The sequence below is a fragment of the Chiloscyllium punctatum genome, chromosome 14 (genome assembly GCF_047496795.1).
Source record: "Chiloscyllium punctatum isolate Juve2018m chromosome 14, sChiPun1.3, whole genome shotgun sequence".
NCBI classification, from domain to species: Eukaryota; Metazoa; Chordata; class Chondrichthyes; order Orectolobiformes; family Hemiscylliidae; genus Chiloscyllium; species Chiloscyllium punctatum.
This window is the reverse complement of record NC_092752.1, coordinates 9,796,530-9,812,663: the sequence shown is the minus strand read 5'-3', so window position 1 is coordinate 9,812,663 and position 16,134 is coordinate 9,796,530. Positions and strand designations below refer to the sequence as shown.

The 16,134-nt window shown below is 38.7% G+C and overlaps 1 protein-coding gene across 3 annotated transcripts in view; it reads left to right on the top strand.

Moving 5' to 3' along the window:
• ccser1 (coiled-coil serine-rich protein 1) overlaps positions 1 to 16,134 on the top strand; it is a 1,276,667-nt gene that overhangs the window by 1,071,031 nt on the left and 189,502 nt on the right. The gene's annotated exons all lie outside the window — the stretch shown is intronic.

Genomic DNA, 16,134 nt, shown 5'->3' with positions numbered 1-16,134 from the left:
GCTCTTTGAGATGGGTGTACAAGATTCCATGGCACCCTTCTGAAGAAGAGTAGCAGAGTTCTCCCAAAGTCTCAACCATGTTATCTGGTCATTGTTGTTTTGTCATGGGAACCTCCTGTGCTCAATTTTTTAACATTACAGCAACATCAATGCAAAAAGAACTTAACTGACTGTGTCCTGAGAGGACCTGAGGAGATGAGAGGTTCCACGTGAATGCAAATTCTTCATTAAAGTATACATGCTGGGCTGATTTTAGATGAACAAGTGGCATCCCCAAAAGGTGGTATCACTTTTCCTGTTTAGAATGCAAGAACAAATTTAAGTGTACATGTTATGTTTATGACTGTATGAATGCCTCATTAACCTGGTGGCTAAGGGATTGACTGTGAGTTGAAATCCCATCATGACAAGGGTATGAGACTGAATTTAGTAAATCTGGTAATTGGTTGATATTAAGGAAAATGATCGTAAAGAAGTTGTCATACAGTAAAAACCCAATTAGTTTCCTCTTGACCTTCAGAAAAGAAGCTTACCATGTCTGCTTATTCAGCTTTATGCATATTTTTCAACCTACATCGAGACCCTTGTGGCAATTCAGACCAGTCAATAAATGCTATCTTGCCCAGTGTCAGCTGCAATACAAAAAGATCACTGATGCCCAACTTGTTTGCTGAAAAAATGTATTTCAGCCAAGTGTATGGAATGAGCTGCCAGAGGAGGTGGTGGAGGCTGGTACAATTCCAATGTTTAAGAGGCATCTGGATGGATATATGAATAGGAAGGGTTTGGAGGGATATGGGCCAGGTGCTGACAGGTGGGACTAGATTGGGTTGGGATATCTGGTCGGCATGGACGGGTTGGACTGAAGGGTCTGTTTCCATGCTGTACATCTCTATGACTCTATGACTCTATGACTTTATTCTTTATGTTTAATACTAACCAATTAATTCTCATTTAGAAACCTCCTGAACAAAACAAATCGCTTTTAAGTAACTAATACCACCACATCACTTGTCTTTCAAGAAGCCTCTTCCAGTTTGCACAACTTAAAGGAAGCAATAACTTTGTTATAATTTTGGCATCCCTGATGCTGCACATGTTCTTAACGTGTATTTTTAAATTCAAGAATAATTTATTGGTTGTTAGAGCTATAGTGTGTTTAAGGCGATTTTTGTAGGAAATTTACAATTTTATAATTGCTAAGTTGCTAATCCTCTATTCACCAAATAAGGAAATGGAGGTAAAGGGGACAACACAGTCGGTCAGTGGTTCGTACTGTTACCTCACATCGCCAGGAACCTGGGTTCAATTCCACCCTCAGGGACTGTCTGTGTGGAATTTGTACATTCTCCCCATGTCTGATTGGATTTTCTCTGGGTGCTCTGCTTTCCTCCCACAGTCCAAAGAGGAGTGGATTAAGTGGCTTGTCCATGCTAAAGTGCCCATTCTGTCCAGGAATATGTAGGTTAGGTGGGTCAGCCATGGAAAATACAGTGTTACAGGGTTAGGGTGAGTCTGGATGGGATGTTCTTTGGAGGGTTGTGCGGACTCATGGACCAAATGGCCCGCTTTCACACTGCTGGGATTCTATGATTTGAGAAGTCAGACTGTCTTCCACAACTTTTAATTTATTTTTTCACATTCAATACAAATGTATTGAATGTTGCGCTCTCCCAGTCCTGACAAATTATTTTACGATGAAAAACCATAAAGAAGCTTCAGTGAGCATTAGCTTCTCTCTTTTACCTTGTATGAAGTAGCCAAAATGATTGCTGAGTGGTAGCTGTCGTTCACATGGACTTAAGTGAAGCCTTTGACAAGGTTCTGCATGGTATACTAATTAATAAAGTTAAATTACATAGAAATCATGGTGCGCTTGCCAATTGAATACAAAAATTAGCTTTATGGTGGGGGACAGGGAATGGTGGTGGGGTGTTGTTTTCTGACTGGAGACTTATGACTAGTGGTGTTCCACAGGGATAGCTCCCAGGTCCACTTTTGTTTGTCTTTTATGTTACTGATTTGAATGAGAGTACAGGAGAAACGGTTGATATGTTTGCAGCTGACACCAAAATTGGTGGTATAGTGGACAGCGAAGAAGATCGTCTAAGGTTACATGGAGATCTTGCTCGATTGGGTCAGTGGGCTAAGGAGTGGCAGCTGGAGTTTAATCTGGTAAGTGTGAGGTATTGCACTTTGGTAATACAAACAAGGACAGGACTTATACAATTTATCGTAGGGCCCTGGGTATTGTTGTAAAACAGAGAGATCTAAGGGTTCATATACAAAGTTCTTTGAAATTTGCGTCACAGGTAAATAGGGTGGTTAAGAGGGCATTTAGCACACTTGCCTTCACTGCTCAGACCTTTGAATATGGGAGTTGGACATCATGTTGAGGTTTCACAGGATGTTGGTGAGAGGCCTTTTCTGGAGTACTGTGTGCGGTTCTGGTCATCTTGTTATAGGAGGATGTTATTAAACTGGGGAGGGTTCAGAAATGATTTACCAGCATGTTGCCAGGAACTGAGAGTTTGAAATATAAAAGTAACATGGAAACACAGACTGTCGACTGAAAAGGCTGAGACTTTTTTCACTGGAACATAGGAGGTTAAGGGGTAACTTTATGGAGGTTTAAATAATCATGAGCATTGATAAGCTTAATGACAAGGGTCTTTTTCCTCGGGTGGGGTGTTCAAAACTAGGAGGCATATTCTTAGGGTGAGAGGAGAAAGATTTAAAATGCACATGAGGGGCAACAATTTTACATGAAGTACGGAATATATATGAAATGAACTGTCAGAAGAAGTGGTGGATGCAGGTTCACTTACAACTTTTAAAAGACATTTGGATATGTTCATGAATAGGGATATGCACCATACGCAGGCATATTGGACTGGTTTAGTTTGGGAACATGTTTGACATAGACTAATTGGACTGAAGGGTCTGGGTCCATGCTGTATGACCATGATTCTAGAGACTATCTTGATTTAGTTTTGAAAGGTCTGTTTACAATATTGTCAATAATATACTTAGTAATACAGTCCAATGTGTCTGAATGCTCTAGCTTACTGACAGGTCTTGATTAAATAAAAGGGATATTCTAACATCCATTAAGTTATAGTGTTTTAATACCAAAATACAAAATTGCTTTTTCACCGGCAAATATTACATTCTAGATGACCAAACAGTTGGGGGCAGTGTCAATGTTCTGTTGCTTTTAATGGAGAACAGTAGTGTTTTAACTATCAGCTATGCCTCAGTTGGTATTACCCATCTATCAGTATCACCAGGGTCGTAGGTTCAAGACCCACTACAAACTTTGAGCACAAAAAGCAGGCTGAAATTGCACAGTTGAGGGAATACTGCACTGTCACTGGATACTTTTCATCAGAGAAGTTAAATTGAGGACCTGTTTACCCTGTCAGGTAGATTGGAAAGATCCCACCATGTTGTTTTCCAAGGTGTGTAGGCAAGGTATCCCTGGTACCCTTGAAAACATTAATCCATAGACCAATATTATCGGAAAAAAAGTTACCTGGTCATTACCATATTGCTATGTTTGCGGACTTCCTGTCCAAAAATAGGCTGTCACATTTCCTATGTTATAGCAATGACTGTACTTCATTGGCTGTGAAGGGTCATTGGGTCATCCTGAGTTCTTGAAGAATGTTATATAAGAGCAAGCTGTTGCTGAAAAAGTATGATCAATTCACCAAACAAAGTGAATTGAAAAGTCACTAGTGTGACAAAACTGCCTTGTTTAAAGCTATGTTTGTACAAGATTTTCATTATTTTTCCATCTTATGTCAAAGCAGCTGGTCTCTTCTTTCCAGGGTGAAAAGGTTATTTGTTTAAGTATTCAGTCTAAGTTGGCTACATTATTCAACCTCTGATGTCTGAATCATAAGCTCATTAGTTCATGCCGGACTGCAGACTCTGACCATATGATCTCGAATAAAATTTCACTACAGGATAGAGTGACAACTACACCATCAGAATGATTTCAGTTCAGAACTTTCAAGCATGGTTAACAATATCAAAACATCATTTGTTCAAAGAAGATACAGGAATTCTTTCCTCAAATGACACATATTAAAACAGTTTATTAAAACTGGTTTCAAAAAATAAACTTTTTATCACCTTCCCAAGGGCAATTAGAGATGGGCAATATATTTCTGACCTTACTAGTAATTCTAAAATGCCATGAATGAATAAATGATTGATCATTCTTACATTTACTCCTCTTAGAACCTTTCCATATGTAAGTTGCCTACCATCTTTTCCAGAACAGCAATGCTTACACTTCTAAAGTAACACATTGATGCTGTTGAGCTGAGATAAGGCATCACATAAATGCAGTTTGTTCCTTCATCCTCTCTAATCCGTGATTTAGGAATGTTTTCTTTACATTGTAAACTCTGCATTCATATTCCTTTAATTAAAAGTATTCTCAATTTTGTTCTTCTACAGAAGAGTGTCTTATTGAACATGATGGAATTGTTTTAGAGTTGTGTTCACACAAGAATCTTGGAGTTCAAAGACCATTTAACCTTTTGTTTCTTCCATTGAAAAGAAATTCTAACAACTCTCCCCTGTGAGGACATCCAACACTATTTTAGCTAATTCAGGGCTCTGGAAGTTTATTCTACAAATTGACAACTCTTTATATGAAGCAAAACTTCCTGATATCCATCCTACAATTATTTTTCTCTGTTAAAATTGATAAAGAGGTGGCATTGGAAATGCTGTCTGGGATTAGGTGATCTTCATCCAAGAATACAGAGGGAATGGAGAGTGAAAATTTAGAGATTCCAGGAATAGCTTTCAGTCTTCCTTAATTCAGGATGGTGTCAAAGGACTGAAGAATCGCAAATGTTTCATCTTTTTCCAAAAAGAACTGTAAGAATCTAGCAACTAAAAACCAGACAGTTTAACTTCAGCAGTGGGGAAACTTCTGGAAACAATTAGTTAGGACAAAGTTAATAGACAAGTGAGCAAATTCAGATTAATTAAGGAAACTAACATGCATTTCTTAACCAACTCGCCAACGTTTTTGAATGAAATGAGCAAAAGAGGATTGACGAGAGCAAAGCTGTGATGTGGTATATGTGGACTTCTAAATGACTTCCAATACAATACTGCACGACAGGCTTCTGAGGAAATTTGTAAGTCATGGAATAAAAGCAACAATATCAACATGGATACAAAATTGGCTGAGGGATAAGAAACAGAGACTAACAATTAATGAATGATTTTTTTGGGCTGGAGTTAGATTTGCAATGGAGTTTCTGAGGGGTCTGAGTTGGGAATCTTGATTTTTCCTGCTGCGTATTTATATCTAGACTGGAGGTACAGGAAATAATGTCAAAGTCTGTGGGATTATGCAAAACTCAGAAGCATTGTAAACAATGAGGAGGACAGTGCAGAATACCAAAAGGATATTGTGACATGGATAGAGAGCTGGCAAATGAAGTTCGGTTTAGATAGTGTGAAGTGATACATTTGGTTGGACGAACATGGAGAGAGAAAATAAAATAAAGATAATCCTGTAAAGTGCAACACAGGGACCCAGATATATATGTGCATTAGTATCTAAAAGTGGCAGGACACGTGGAGAGAGCAGTTAATAAAGGCGAACAGTAATCTTAGCTTTAATAATAAAGGTATAGTGTGCAAGATCAAGCAAATGATTTTGAACTTATAAGACACTAATTCATCCTGAGGCACAGTATAGTGTACGATCTTGCACGCTTCATTTTGGGTAGGATGTAAAGGCATTGGAGGCAGTGCATAAAAACTTACTAAGAAAGGCCACTTGCCACTTAGTTCCTTGATAAATTGTGTTTGCTATCTACAACTCGAATTTCTTATCAACTGAGTCTTTATCTGAATCTTTACAGCTCTGTGCTTAATTAATAGCATTTTGTGTGGCAGTAGTTTAAAATCTTTGAAAGGAGGATTGCACTACGTTGCTTGGCAGTTGCCAATTAGTTTGTGATGTATATACTAAGATAAAGGTAGTTGCTATAATCTTCTGCTGAAGTTATGACCATTTCTGTTGTCTTTTTTTAATGGTACAGACTATGTTCAAGTTTATGAATGACAGTTGACCATTACATGGAATGTAACTAAGACGAATGCATCTCCACCACTGTGATGCGTCAGCACTCTTTTGGAATATGGACACCATATTCATCTTCTGGTGTCCATTGATTCTCTTATGAGTGTGAGGAACTCCTAAACCTTTTTGCCTGGCAGTTAGAGAAGTCTTGGATAAATCTTATCCACCTACAAGGATCTATTTGCCTTGAGTCCAGTTAGCCTAAGTAGAACTTCCATTGTGTTTAGATTTTGGTAGGCTATAACCACTTGCTGAAGAGTCAAGAACTAAAGAGACATAATTTCAAGATAAGGAACTGCCAATTTAGGTTTGACGCAAGGAGAAATTTCCTCATGTAAAGAACTGTGATTCTTTAGGATTCTCTCCCCAGTGGGCCATGGAATCTCAACTGAGTGTGTTTAATACTGGGGAGGATTTTCCTAATTAAGAGATATGGAGATTGAAGTGGAGTGAAGGTCATGGATCAGTTATCATCTTATTAAATGGCGGAGTAGGCTGTAGGGTCCCTCCAGCCCATTCCTGCTCCTTTTTTAATGTTCTTGGAAGTAGTAATTTGAATTGCTCACTCTTCACAGATGACCTTTACAGGGAAAGCTACAATACATTCTTTATATTAAAAAAAGTGTAGAGGGCTGAAAAAGATGAAATTTATTTCAGCAGTGTGCAAAATAATACTTTGTTCTTTCAAGCGATGTTCCACAGGCTTTATTTCAAGTCTCCAGGTTACCTATTGGCAACAGTGCTTGACTGCAGTATTTCAGGCATAAATAATTGAAGTTGATGGTAGCAATAAGAGATGGCTCTGACAATGTGACACAAAACAATGAAAGGTTTGAGTTATAAAGAAAGGCTGGATAGGCTGGGACTTTTTTTTTCCTGGAGCATAGAAACTGAGAGGTGACCTTCTAGAAGTTGATAAAATCATGAGGGGTATATATAGGTAGGGTTAATGGTAGGTGCCTTTTTCCCTAGGATGGGGGATTACAAAACTAGTGGACGCTAGTGGATTTTCAGGTGCAAGGAGAAGGTTATAAAAAGAGACATGAGAAACAATTTCTTTACCCAGAAGGTGCTTCATGTGTGGAATGAACTTCCTGAGGAAGTGGTGATGTGAGCATAATTACAACATTTAAAAGATATTTGGAACAGTTAATAAATAGGAAAAATTTGAAGAGATGTGGACAGGAGCAGGCAGGTGGGACTAGTTTAGTTTGGGATTATGTTCGGCATGGACTGGTTGGACCAAAAGCATTGTGTCTGTGCTTCATGATTCTATGACTGTATGAATACTGTGCTCAATTTTCCGTCGAAAAGAAATATTTGGCATTCTTTTAATTAGAAAATCAGTGCATCATTTCCATTATAAGACATTACATTGAAGTGATGTATTCATGTATTTGAAATGAGATCTTAACTGGCCTTCTGTTAATTCTTGAATTCGTCCAAAACTATTTATGATTGGTATTGAAGATGTATGTGTAATATTTAGACATGCCAATGGAAAATACATTCCCAGTGTATTCATGCTGACCATGTGTTGTCCATAAATGTATAATTATTTTGCTACAGGTCCTTGGATTTCTCCTCTGCCAGCGTGGCCCACTGAGATTAAAAATAATCTTTAAATTTAGATAGAACGATTCACAACCAAGGACAGCTCAAAGTACTTCACAGGAAATTAAGTACTTTTGAAGTAACCACTGGTATTGCAGAAAATGCCATGGCCAATTTGTGCACAGAAAGCGGTCACAAACAGCGATGTGATAATCACAAGAATTAAACTGCTTTTGTAATCTGATTTAGCAAAAAAATGTTGGCCAGGAGAAGAAATTCTCTGCTCTTCCATAAATAAAGACCATCGAGGCCATGCCTGGAAGGCTGATATCGCCTCAAGTTTTAAATCTCACCCAAAAAACAGCAGCTCCATCAACACAGCATTCCATACTCCCTCAAAACTACACAAGAATGTCAACTTTGATTTTGCAATCAGTTCCTGGAGTGATTTAGGACAAGAATGCTGCCCTTGGAGCAGATGCCGAAATCCTCGAAGCCATGAAGCAGTGTCTTTCATTTGGGACCAAGTGTGATTAATTTGCTCAACACTCAAGATTGTTTAGTTGAAATCCAAGGATGTGTAAAATTCCATTGAAAATCTTCCTCATACTTGCGCTTACATTTTCTTACTACTGTAAGATGCACTTACTTGGGATTGTGCCAAAATAAGTGTATGCAGCCATGCAATCGTTGCACTTTGGATGTCTGAAACACTTGAATAAACTCCCATATACATCCAGAAGGCTGCATTCAATTTAAGGAACAGGACAGTTTATAGTAAATTGGCTCTTGTTACAAGTTTGTCTTTTAGCTTGGCCTATTTCAAGATATCAAACTGGAATTATGTTTTTCAGTTGGCAAGTTATAGTTCATCATTTCATAGATGATAGATGATGTGATCTACTCCTTGATCCTTGAAATGTTCAGCTTCCCTGTCGCAGTGAGAGAAGGAATGCTGTACTTGGCTGGAAGTTTAAGTGCTGCTAAGGCTGGATGGGTTTAATCTTGTCATCTAAAACCAGGTACTCATTGCCCTCTCAAATTCAAGAGGCTACACTTTATTTATTATCTGTTAAGTGTCGTTAGCTGCAAAGTCATCAACTGACACAAGCTTTTGTAGAATAGTCAAAATCTGCAAATATCAAATCACCTCTCATCCTCCCCCAGTTTTGAGAAGGCTGAGCATGTGCTCTCATCTTCCCCCAACTTGTTTCACATCAGAGCTCATGAATTGGAGACCTTTTCCACAGCTGAATCATTGAGATTCTCTCAGCTCTGTGCAGCCCTTTCCCAGGGCACTACTTTGCTGTTTTTTTTTAAGTTATGGAGGTTCTTCAGTATTTAAGTACAAACTGCTGAAACATCAAACTGAATGCTTACCAAATCCTCTCATACTTATACTGCAGCCTTATTTGTTAATTCAGACTTGACTGCCTGTGTAGTTTTATCATTTAGCTCATTTATTTTCTTCCGGTTATACATAACAGCATCTGCAAGAAACATATTTTGGAGATGCCAGTGTTGGACTGGGGTGTGCAAAATTAAAAATCACACAACACCAGGTTATAGTTCAACAGGTTTATTTGGAAGTACGAGCTTTCAGAGTGCTGCTCCTTCTTCAGGTGTTTCTGTGAAAGCTAGTGCTTCCAAATAAACCTGTTGAACTATATCTTGGCATTGTGTGAGTGTTGGAAGCTGAGGGGTGACCTCATAGAGGTTTACAACATTATGAGGGGCATGGATAGGATAAATAGACAAACTCTTTTCCCTGGGGTTGGGGAGTCCAGAATTAGAGGGCATAGGTTTAGGGTGAGAGGGAAAAGATATAAAAGAGACCTACAGGGCAACTTTTTCACACAAAGGGTGGTATACGTATGGAATGAGCTGCCAGAGGAAGTGGTGGAGGCTGGTACAATTGCAACATTTAAGATGCATTTGGATGGGTATATGATTAGGAAGGGTTTGGAGCGAAATGGGCCGGATGCTGGCAGGTGGGACATAGATTGGGTTAGGATATCTGGTCAGCATGGACAAGTTGGACCGAAGGGTCTGGTTCCATGCTGTACATCTCTATGACTCTATATCATTGTGTGTGACTGGCTTTGGTGTTCCTATTGAAGGGCTTTGGAACATTTTATTGCATTGAAGTTGCTATGCAAATACAATTGTATAAGAACATAAGCCCATCTGTATGCATAATTCTCTTTCACTGGCATTCCCTCAACTTATTCTCAACCTGCCTGTCATCCAAGTATTGAATGAGTTTCAGAAAGAAAAATACCACAATTATGGATTGAAGTTGAGACAAATTATTTGTGATAGATCTGAAATAAATCATGTACACCTCAATTCACACAGTGCAATGGAAACAGTCTTGGTGATAACCTCATTAAGATTCAGGTGCAGAATGGCTTACCAATGTCAAATTAATTCACACTCAATTGGGAGTACCCTGAACATGCTGTGTATGATAGGTCACAAAATTAGACATTTTACTGTCTGATGCTGTTAAATTTCGATTTAATATATAGGAAGAAAATGTTTCCACTGGCAGGAGGCTCAATAACCAGAGGGCACAGGTGTAAAGTAGTTGGCCAAGAGCCAGAGGGAGGATGAGGAGAGAAAAGTTTTATGCAGTGAATTGTTAAGAACAGTGATTGCACTGTCTGAAAGGGTGCTGGTAGCTGATAATAACATTAACTTTCAAATGGGAATAGAATAAATAATTGAAGGGCAAATATTAGAGTCTGTGACAAAAAGAGCAAAGGAACAAGACTAATTGGATAGCTCTTTTAAGGATCTGGTACAGAAACCATGGACAAAATGGCCTCCTGTGCGGTTTAATTCTATTGTGCCTTGATGTTAACACTGCATTATATTATCTACAGATAGGTATATAGAAAATAGCTTTAAGCACTATTCTGATTATGTTAGAGCAAAGCATTTATGTGTGTAAATATGGTGAAGGGTGGCTGCCTTTAGGTTTAACAAGCATTATTATTATACAAGAAAGCATATTATCTTAAACAAGTGCTGCCAGTGAGTTTTTTTTTTATTATGCATTTATGAGTGCCATGGAAGCTAGTTTAAGTTTACTTATTAACGCTGCTTTTTTTTTCTGGAAATCCAGTGTCACTTCTTATCTACAGATACAGAATGGCTCTAAATTAAATGGGAATTTGAATTTACATTTACAAGTAAGAGTTAGACCTTCTGCAAAGTGAGGGCACTGAGGCTGCTTCTTAATCTGTAGACATTGACACAAGCCTCACAAAATGTATAGCTACAATCTTATGCTGAATTTCTTCAAGCTCTGAATTTTGTACCTTCATTTTACCATGAAATATTATTAAATTGCCTAATATATTTGACAGAAATATTTTTGTTTGAAGAACTTTTAGTCTTACAAGTTGAGATTCTCTCTCCACCATTTCTACTTCATAGAAAGACAGATATCTTTTGAAGTGATTTTTCCTCCTCCACTCCTGAAGCTTGAGCAGGTAATTTAGGCTGAGATGTCAGTGTGGTGATGTACAGAGCAGCACACCACTTTTACAATGCTGTCTTTGAGGCAAGGCACTAATGTGAATCCCTTGTCTGTCACCTCAGTGGAAGATGCCATGACACCAGTTCCTCAGATCTGCTGCCATTCACTTGATGTACATTTATCAGAAGTGAAGTGAAATTTGTGTTTCCATTGTGCAATTTTCCATGAGATTGCACTCCAGAGTAATGGAAGTATTTCAGGAGCAGAAGAAATTCTGGAAGTTTTTTTTAGGACAGTTAAGATCATAAGAAATGGGACCAGAAGTAGGCCAATCAACCCGAGTCTACTTCATCATTTAATGAGGTCATGACTGAACTGATAACCCTCAAGTCTACTTAACAGTCTATTCCCAATAATTGTTGATTCCTTTCTTGATTATATTTAATGACATGGCCTCAGCAACCCACTGGGATGAAGAATTCCATAGATTCACTATACAGAGAGAAGAAATTCCTCCTCATTTCTCTCTTAAATGAGTGACCCCTTCTTCTGCAATTATGACCTCTAGTCCAAGACTGTTCCACAGGGGAAGCAACATTTCCATATCTACCCTGGCAAGTCCTCCAACAATCTTTAATATTTCAATATAATCACCTCTCATCCTACAAACCTCAGTGAGTACATGCCTAGTCTACTTAATCTCGCCTCATAAGACCATCCCTCATACCTAGGATCAGCCTGGTGAACTTTCTCTGGAGTGTCTCCAATACCAGGTTATATTTCCTTAATTAGAAATAATCTGTGATCCTCTCTTAGACGTCAGGCCTCAGAAAACTACTGATGTTCAGACTGTAGATTTTGAATGTCTAGGCCAGTTAGGTTTAGTCTGTTCTGTAATCAGAACCCAGTATCCCCAAGATAGTCACCTGTCACCTTTAAATCAGTGTAACCACACTTGGCTTTAAATAGAAAGGTCAAGGATACAAGCCTTACTCCTGTAGAGTTGGGTGAATGAGCTATACTGGTATCTATTGGATTGCTCTCAACAGGTTTGGTTGAGTTGGGTTTTGCTTATTCAAGGTAAACTGAGACAATTGAGCAAAGGAACATGGACTAAACTAATGAGAGCAAATAACAATCAATGCAATGCTCAAAATACATGGGGCGGTGAGTGAAGTCACTCCTGAAAACCAGCAAAATTCCACCATGGCGATGATCACTCAGAGAAATGTCATCCATAATAGAATGGACAGAGTGGGGCTTTCTCTCCGATTACTGGCTGGTTCTCCCTGGTGCATATTACTAATAGGCTTACTATGTAAGGATCAATGAGATCTAAAGAGAAAGGAAGGGAGAAAAGAGGGGTGGGTGGGGAGGATGAGGATGCAAAGTTGATGGAATGTGGGGGAGAAAAGTGGAGGCAAGAAGATGAGCGAGAACAGTGTTTGTGAGGGGAAAGGGAGAGGGGTATCTTGCAAGTGGAGGGAGCATAGAGTGAAGCACCCTACCGTTGTGTGGGAGAGAGAACCGTAAAGCTTGAAATCATTAACCATTTCCTTGCAAATAATGTAGCATCCCTGCCTTAAGACTTCTCATGTTCAGGAGCTACTTAAAATATGTGGAAAAATGAAGTGGACAGTGTCAGTTCAAAAGTAAGAATATTACCACTCTGCCACAAGCGCCCTTGACCTACTTTAACAATAGCTATCAAGAAAGTTTTCATGAGATATTGTTTAATGATTGTTACTCAATGCACCGACTGCTTTGAGAAATTCGCATGAGTTGATATTTTTATCAAACCAATCCAATCAGGTTACCCGGGATAGTCCACTTTAGATTCTTAGCTCCTCATCTCTGGACACACCTCATAATTCATTAGGTTAATGTAAAGAAGGAGCTGAAAAGAAAATAATACAAGATCTGAAAGCTACTGACATGAGCAATCTCCAATCTCATTCTCCAATCTCTTAGTGTCTTAATTAAAAACCATAAAAAAGAAATGAAGAGGGTTATGTGAAATGGAATGTTTGCTTGAACTGAGATTGCAGGCAATGGAAAGCATTCATGTTGTGCACTTTGTGGTGGAACATCAACATTAATTATCTTCTTTGAGCAGAAGGCTATCTCTTGGTAATTAAGTTATCGTATCAATGCTACATTCCCTGATACTCCCCACAGTTTGCAAATGTATATCTCAAAGATTAAGTGGCGTTAGAGAATTACATAGAGCTTGCAAATTTTTTTTAATTTAAAGACCAGCTTTGTCCATTCAATATGTTTATTGCAATTATTGTTTTTCACTTTCTTTTCTGACTAATCTTCTCTCTTTAAACTCTGTGTCAAATTAAAAGGCAACAGTTCCCTCTAGTCCTCCCAAGTGGCCATTCCATATGTGTCAGTGTCAAACAATTGCATGCTGTACAAGGACACCACAGCCTGTTCATGTCACTATATGTACAGGATGATGATCAGCCTCAGGAACCCTGACGGACCTTGTCCTAGTTATTGTTTGCTCACTTACTGTACCTTCTCCAGAAGTTATTTTCCTGTTGTGAAGCGCACGCATTTGAGCTGTTTATAACTACCTAGCAAATGTCCATTTGTGAGATGGGTAGAAGGATGATCTGCGTTAACTTTTTTCCGACCTCCAATCCACTGTTGCCCTTCAATTTTGTGAAAACCTTTTGTTTTCATTCAGTCAGCTGTGTCATGGTGGGAAGGAAACTGCTGTCCTTATCTGGTCTGGCCCAAACATGACTGCAGAACCACAACAATACGGTTGACTCTATTGACTGCCCTCTGGACAATCAGGGATGGGTAATAAATGTTAATCTAGCAACAAAAGCCACATCCCATGAATAAGTTGGAAAAACAAGCACATTGGGCGGCTGAACTGAGTTTGACATCTTACTATGCGCGCAAATTCATCTTAGGTTTTCCTATTAACTTGATGGAGTATCTGCAGTCTTAAAACAATTGGAAAATCTAAAGCTATATTTCTCTTTACTGATCTGCAAAGAAAATAAATGTGTAATTTCAGGGATTAATTGTCCTCGGAAAGTCACATACATTGTGCACCATAACAACATGGTGATGTTTGGTTAATTTTGCTAAAGCCTAAGAGAATAGTGGAGAAACATGAATGGGTAACATGACATCAGTAATTTGATATTTGCTTTAAATATTGGAATAATTCAATACTTAGTCATTATCATTGACTTCATTACTTCAGGCAATATAAACACAGTTCTCTGATGAGTCACTTTGTCATTTGCTTTCTTTTTAGTCATGTTTGTTCACCGATTAATATTGTTGCCACTTGCTGTTCTTGCTATAATAGCAGTTTCGAATTCAACACTGAAAGCCATTGCACTTCAGAAAAGATGAATATTACACATTGAACTCATTGTGGGCATGTGGTGGCTATAGATTCATGCTGTCATACAGTACAGAAACAGACCCTTTGGTCCAACCAAACATAATTCTAAACTAGTCCCACCAGCCTGCTCCCAGCCAATATTCCTCCAATATTCCTTTTGTATTCATGTGCTTATCCAAATGTCTTTTAAATGTTGTCATTGTGCCCACATCCATCACTTCCTCATGAAGTTAATTCCACATTCCTGATGATGGGCTTATGCCCAAAACATCGATTCTCCTGCTCCTCAGGTGCTGACATGCTGTGTTTTAGCAGGACCACACGATTGACTCTGATCTCAGCATCTGCAGTCATCACTTTCTCCAAGTTAATTCCACACATGAGCCACCCTCTGGGCAAAAAAAATGCCCCTCATGTCTTTTTAAAATCTCTCTCCTCTCACTTTAAAACTACACACCCTAATTTTTAAGTCATCTATTCTCAGGAAAAGATATTAAACATTAATTCTATCTATATCCCTGATTGTTTTATCAACTTCTGGAAGGCCAGCTCTCAATCTCCTATGCTCCAGTAAAAAAAAAGCCCCAGCCTTTCTTTATAACTTAAACCTTTCACACTAGTAAATCTCTTATGAACCCTCTCCAGCTTAATAATATCCTTCCTATAAGTGGATGACCAGAACTGGAGACTGAACTCCAGAAGATGCTTCACCAATGTCCTGTACACCTCAACACAACGTCCTAATTACAATACCCAAAGGACTGAACAATGAAGGCAAGCGTGCTAAATGCCTTTTTAACCACCCCAAGTGATACAAACTTCAAAGAATTATGTACTGCCGTACAACTCTGCTCAAGGCCCTACCATTAATTGTCTAAGTCCTACCCCTGCTGGTTGTACCAAAATGCAATATCTTGCATTTATCTGGATTGATCTCCATCTACCATTTTTCAGCTCATTGATCCATTTGATCAAGATCCCTTTGTAATCTTAGGCAACCTTCTTCACTGTCTACAATGCCACCAATTTTGGTGTCATCCACAAATTACTAACCATGCCTTCAATCCAAATCATTTATATAAATGACAAGCAAAAGAAGACCCAGAACTGAACACTGCTGAGGACAGGCTTCAAGTCCGAAAACTAACCCTCCACTACCACTCTGTCTCCTGCCATCAAGTCAATTTTGTCTACAATTGGCAAGCTCACCCTGAATCCCATGTGATCTAACTTTCCCAATGAATCTACCACACAAAACCTTGTCAAAGGTTGTACTACAGTCCAATTAAATAATGTCTACTACTCTGCCCTCATCAATATTTTTGGTAACGTCATCGAAAACACTTAGTCAAGTTTGTGAGACATGATTTTCCTTGCACAAAACCATGCTGACTATCGCTAATCAATTCTTGCCTCTCTAAATGTTCATAAATCCTAACCATGTTGAACACTACCAACCAATGGATATTGAAAAAGTAGGAACTGACATATTGTAGTGAACATCAACTTGGGTATTAATCATTTACAACATTCCTCTGTAAATATAGAAAATGGGAGCAGGAGTAGGCCATTGGCCTATCAATCCTGCTTCAC